This window comes from Adiantum capillus-veneris, chromosome 21 (assembly GCF_014529385.1).
Source record: "Adiantum capillus-veneris isolate H3 chromosome 21, ASM1452938v2, whole genome shotgun sequence".
Classification (NCBI taxonomy): Eukaryota; Viridiplantae; Streptophyta; class Polypodiopsida; order Polypodiales; family Pteridaceae; genus Adiantum; species Adiantum capillus-veneris.
Genome location: NC_140951.1, coordinates 49568809 through 49575094, shown reverse-complemented (window position 1 = coordinate 49575094; position 6286 = coordinate 49568809).

Sequence of the window (6286 nt, the reverse complement as noted above, 5' to 3'; positions counted from 1 at the left end):
TTGGCTTATACACAATGCCTTTCATGTAAGCCTACTTAAGCCCTACAAAGGAGAGCCACAAATTGAACCAATTATTGAAGACCCTCCCGAAGTTGAAGACCAAGAAGAGGTGCTACAACCCGAAGCTGTCCTTCGGCATGAAGACAAGGTACTACGACATGGTAAGATAATCCTACGGTATCTTATTAAGTTCAAAAATTATCCTTTTGAAGATGCTAAATGGATGCAAGGAGTACAACTTAAGGATAGTATGAACCTTGTCAATGCTTACAATGCTACATTAGAGTAAGCAAATGTACAACTCTCTTTTAAATGACTCATGTTTTTGTCTTATAAGACTAATCCTCTTTTTAATTGTGCACAAATTTAACTAGTATGCATGCTTAGAATCATGTTTGTGATGACGACGTCTCTCAAACACCAAGTAGAATTTGTCACTCTACTTTGGGAGAATGAAATGGACTAAAGAGCAGACATGCTTGCGGCAGCTATGTCTCCCAAGCACCAAATGGATTAGTCATCCATCTTGGAAAGATGTCGTAGGGTAAGAAAAAGGGATCCTCTACCCGCTAAGTACGATTGACTAATGACTAAGGCTTTATCTCTTCTACCTCATAGTCGAGGACGACAATGATTTCAAGAGAGAGGTAATGTCATAAAATCTAATATCTAACCAACCCAAATGATTTTCTCATATTAAATTGATCACTTAATGTGGGAGAATAAATGGGAACAAGTGTTAAGATATAGATATGTGCTTATAGATCTATCTCAACACGGGGCCAATAGTACAGGGGCCCAAATGGGAGATGGTCTATCAAGAGCAAGGCTAACCAATGGAACATAAGACCTTAGGGTTAGCTTCATTGAAGACCTCCAATAATGTGTGTAAAAGTCCTTTCACCTTAGGTAAGCTAGGGTTGAGCTTGAGGTGGGAACCCGGCCCAAGCTCGAGGTGCTTGACCTACTTGAGGTCCTTGTCGTGCTTGAGGTGTTTGTCCTGCTTGAGGTGCTTGACTTACTCCATGCTTGAGGTGCTTGACTTGCCGCTTGATTAAGGTGCTTGAGGTGCCTTGACATGCTTGCCTGAGATGCTTGTGGGAATACCCCCTAGTCCAAGTGCTTTGTCATGCTTGATGACTAAGGTGCTTGAGATCCTAAAGTCAAAAGCATCCCTACAAGAGGGGGGGCGAGCCCTTTTCCTAGGGATTAGAGAGAGAACACACACTCACACTCACAAGGGAAGCCCCAGCTTGAAGAGGCAGCAAGGACACATGTCAGGTCCCTACCCATGTTACCTTCATGTGTTGCTTGAAGCCTATTGGCTAGGCTTCAAAGGGGTCCAATGATAAATTACTTGAATTATCTTTTTTTTTTTGCATTTATCAAGTCCTCTCTCTCAAAGGGGAAAGGGGGACACTTGTCCCAAGGCTATCCCTGTTGCTTGTAATGGCTTTTGCTTGTGATTGGCTAGGCCTAGAGGGGTTCAATGAGCTTCAAGCATGAGCTACAAGGGGGGGTCGACCCAAGCAAGCTATGGGGTGCTTAGGGGGTATACTCACCCACACACACTCACAAGCACTCTCATTGTGTGCTATGCAAAGTGGAAGAGCTCCCTCTCCAAGCAAGTAAAGGTTGAGAGCCTACACCAACACTCTTGGCTATGGAGTGCAAATCCAACCAAGAGCCATGCTTCAATGCTTAAGCTTGCCATCTCCTTCTTCTTCATTACTATGCTATTATGTATGCTAGCAACAAGAGTATGATAAGTGAGGAACTAATTCTTTCTCCTACGAAATGTTTCTTCTTCCTCTTCCCTACCCTCATTCCCTGCTAGCTCTCTCCACCTTCGAAGGTGTTTGAGGTCTTGGGACTGAGGCTTGGTATAGTTAAAGCTTTCTTCAAGTTTATTTTATGCTATGATGGTGATGCATGAAGCTTTCCATCTTCATTGCTTCACCTAGGTCACAAGGAACACAAAGAATGTATTGTAACAAGTCTCTCTTTATGGGATAAATCATAATACAAATGCCTATTGGAGGGGGGGACCGGCTCCACATAAATCCGGTCCTCAATTGTTGTCATGTTCTCTAAATTCTCTCTCTTGCAAAAGTATTGTCTATGCCAAGTTAACTAATTGCTATAATTATGTTGCTATCTTCAATTATGTCTACCCGCTATGCTCACAAAATCATTTCTTGAAAGTACTCTCATTAAACTCTGCTACTCTCAAATTGAATAGGCAAATTCCATTACACCTCCCCTTTCATCTACATTGCTCTCATATTTTCTCTACACCCATACACCATCTCCATTTCTCTCGTTACCACTTCTAAGTTACTAATTCAACTTCCCAAATTTCAAGCTACATAAAAATTCAGTCTTTATGCATCATGTTGACCTTTATAATTATGGGCTTTTCATCCACAAAATCCCCCATGTTTATCACCTTAATCAATCTTTGTGGCCTATAGAAGAATGCAAGAAAGAGAACGGTGGTCAATTTGGACATCTAGACACATGCTTCAACTTTTCAACCACACAAAGGATCTTCCCAACTCTTCAACCCTCTTACTCGACCACCCTCTCAATCATTCTCAAATCTCACCTATGTGTACATTGTAATGCTAACCTTTTATAGTGATTACTAAGCACTAACTACTACTAACAATGTGTAAATAGGCACCCACTCTACTATGTTTTGGAGTAGGTGTGACTCAAGAGTTTGGACTTCCCTATAGCTTTTTTGGCGGCAACTTCAACATGCTTTGTTGCTACCTTTTTGTACTTCCCTCTACCTTTTTTGGCTCCAGCTTCAACTGGTCCTTTGCCCTTTGGCCTCTTTGGTCCACTCGTAGATTATCTTTTGTCTTGTTGAGCTTTGCTAGCCTTTTCACCTTCCATTGATGCACCAACTTCAAGTCTATTGTGCAAACAATAAAGACAAGGATGCATGATGTTTGCACCTAGTTTACAACCAAACATGCACTTAAGCATTTTTAGATTACTTGACATGTATCACTCAACTTGGAAACTCGTAATCTCTTGCACATCACCTTTGGACCATTATTTAGTTGATATTTAGTTACTGGCATGTTGGTATATTTCAAAACCATGCCAAAATATCGTGAAACTCATGTGGCATTGTAAATGCAACCAACCACCATATATTTTTCTCTGATTGGACACCATAGTATTCTTGATCCTGCTTTGGTTGGTTGTTAGCAGTTACTTTGGGTGCATCCCTAGTTTGTGGCTCGATTACAACACCCTAGAGAGCTATGTTCATCAATGCAATGCTTACTCTTTGAAGGCATTGTTTCTTCACCACTTGATATTCATCTAGCTTGAAGTAAAAATTAGTTTACTATCAAGGCTCCCTATATTATTCCATAATAATGTACCATTACCTAATGTAGCTTGGTAATATTAATGTAGACATTGTAGAATATACTATACTAGAATGTCTTTCCATTAGTAAGAGACATGCAATCTTTGGCAAACTTGTATCCTCCTAGAATTCTAACAACCTTAGATTTTGCACTTACCTTTTCCATATTGACATTATATAGGGTTGGGAATAGTGGAGGAAGTAACTATAAGATCCCTGATTTTTGGGTATTTTGGAAATGCAATTAAATGAGCCATAGGTTGTGTTCTGTCTTATTTATATGGTTTACTTTGCTTGTTCGGATGTCCAAAAGACAATCCCTAGGTTCCCCTGAAGCCATGGGCCAAATCTTGTAAAAGTTTCTTTTTTATGCTTTTTATATTTTTTTTTGCTTTTTTGTGTTTTTTGGACAAAGTTGCATGCTTTCAGGACTCAATCGTCTTAGTTAGAGTTATTTTGATTATTACTTATCATCTCAATGATCGTTAGGTTCGTTATTTATTACAAAAAAGAAATTTTCGGCCTATTTTTATTAGAAGCAGGCATCAAACAGGCACCTCGGTGAAAGCGCACATGATGCGGGAATCAACCGAGCTTGGTAAATTTTTTTATCATTTTATTTAAATTAAATACCATGTTCTAGGATTTTACAGACCATTAAATGTATATCGAGAGTGTCTGGAACAGTTATCAAGCTCTGTTAAAATTGTCGGGATGGAAATTTTAAATGGCCGAGAGATTAAATTAATACTCTAGACCATAGGTTAGGGGGAATTATTAATCAAATCAGCATTAGACCAAGAAGGATTAGTTAAAGTTGAGTTAGCATGGCTAAAAGCAGTGGAGGACGTGAGTAAAACTTGGAAAGGCATTTGGATGAGAGTGTGTGTGTGTGTGTTTTGGGCCATTGAAAAGCACAAATCACCCAAAAAATAGCGTAGGATTTTTTGGGGGGCATTGGGCCTCTATATATACCCAAGCCCACACCCCACACACACAACCCATGCAGATCCAATTCAGCCAAAGCTCTTGCATGAGTTTCTCTCCACTCCCAAGCTCTCTATAGCCGTTTTCATCATGATCTACGTGGAGGGTGTTCTCTCTCCCTCTCTCTTGAAGGCATAGCTTCTCCATAGCTATCACCTTCACCTTCGTGACCGGAACAGTGATCTCTTTGTCATAATCTCTACTCCACTTCTTTGCAACAACGCAAGCATCTCCTTACCAATCAACTCTACGTAAGCAAAGCTATAGTAAGATTCTTGCTCTGTCTCTATTCTCATGATTTTCTCTATCCTTCTACTCTCTCTCTCTCTCCGTGAAGAGGATGACTATTTTATCACTCTCTATTCTCATCTATGTACTTGTAGCATGGTTAATTGATGGTGCCGGAACGCCCTACACAATTCAAATTACTCTACTAGCAATATCATCATCTATGTGCAAGTATACGTCATCTACTCTTCTTTCCATCTTATGGTTGTGTAGTTTTTGAGCGTGTATATCTCACATACGGTAGAGAATTAGTCTAAACTCTTCACATCACTTGTAGAGCACATTAATTAAAACCTTTATTTCCATGTGAGTCATGTTCAAATTCCACTCATATATGACGCTACAATCAAATTACTCGCTTGCTGTTTTTTATACTTAGCCTCAATTTTTAGGTCACATCTCAAAGGAGAGCTACCATACGTGGATGCCGGATTACTGTGACCTCTTATTCACTTTTCAAGAATGTTTAAACTTGATGATTGGTCAATTTAGATTACTCTTGTGATGTCTTAATCTCGTTTTATTTGAGTACGCATGTACAAAATTGCCTACTATATAGGGGGGTTACCAAGGAGGGGCAAACATACGGATTTACAAGTTGAATGCAAGGATGATATATGTTATGTTGCATGATTATAAAACTTGATTGCACTTATTTGATCATGATAAATTATTGATTTAGTTTATGGTTGATGATGCTCTCTCTTATTTCAATCTGTGGTTGAAAAGGCATATGTTTACTATCATATCAAGTGAGGGGATCATATGTTGACCTTTGTGATGTGGTAAAGTAATTATCCTTGTTATAGACTCAAGGTTCAATATTGGGTCTAATGTCTAAAGGATTTGTATGTGCATTTTCATTAAGCTCACAGAAAGATAAAAGTTATTTTTTTGCATGTTTGAATCTCATGCATGATGGCATAGCTTATGGTGCATGATGGTGTGTGAGTCGAGCTATTTGTCTCATGGAAAAAGATTGATTTGATGATGTGATTGCATGTGCATATTATGGGATGGTCATGATGAACATTGTTGGATGTGTAATTGCATAGTTTGACCTAGAAGTGACTTAGTTTCAACCTCACAGTATGGGCTATGGGTAAACCTCGAAGGCATGTATCATATAAGAGTTCATTGCACTTATTCTGGATGAATTAGAATCATGTTAACTCTCTGGTCATACTAATGGTGATGCATGGAAATGTTGTCTAGATGCATAGTCTTACATATAATGATATAGTTTCGATGTTTCAAGAGAGCCATGAGTACAGAATATGGGTATGTACTTGCATGGGCTTTTGGTTTGTTTATTTGTGGATTTGAGGTGTTTTTAACTCACTGGTTGGACTGGCAAGAATACATAAAGAAGCTTGTATATGCATAGTCTTGCATGGCTCAACCTTGTTTTATGGTCTCATATGCATAGTCGCAGATGTATGGTGAAGTCATGTGATTTCCTTGAGTTTCCAAGTGTTAAGGGGGTGAATTTAGATGATTCTTATTTGCTGGTTGGATTGTTATGGTGTATGTAAAAGGATATGAGAAGTGATTGATAAAGGAAGAGGGTTTTCTTCCAATGGAATGGCTAAATTCCCAAGTGTAGGAGACTTGTTTCAA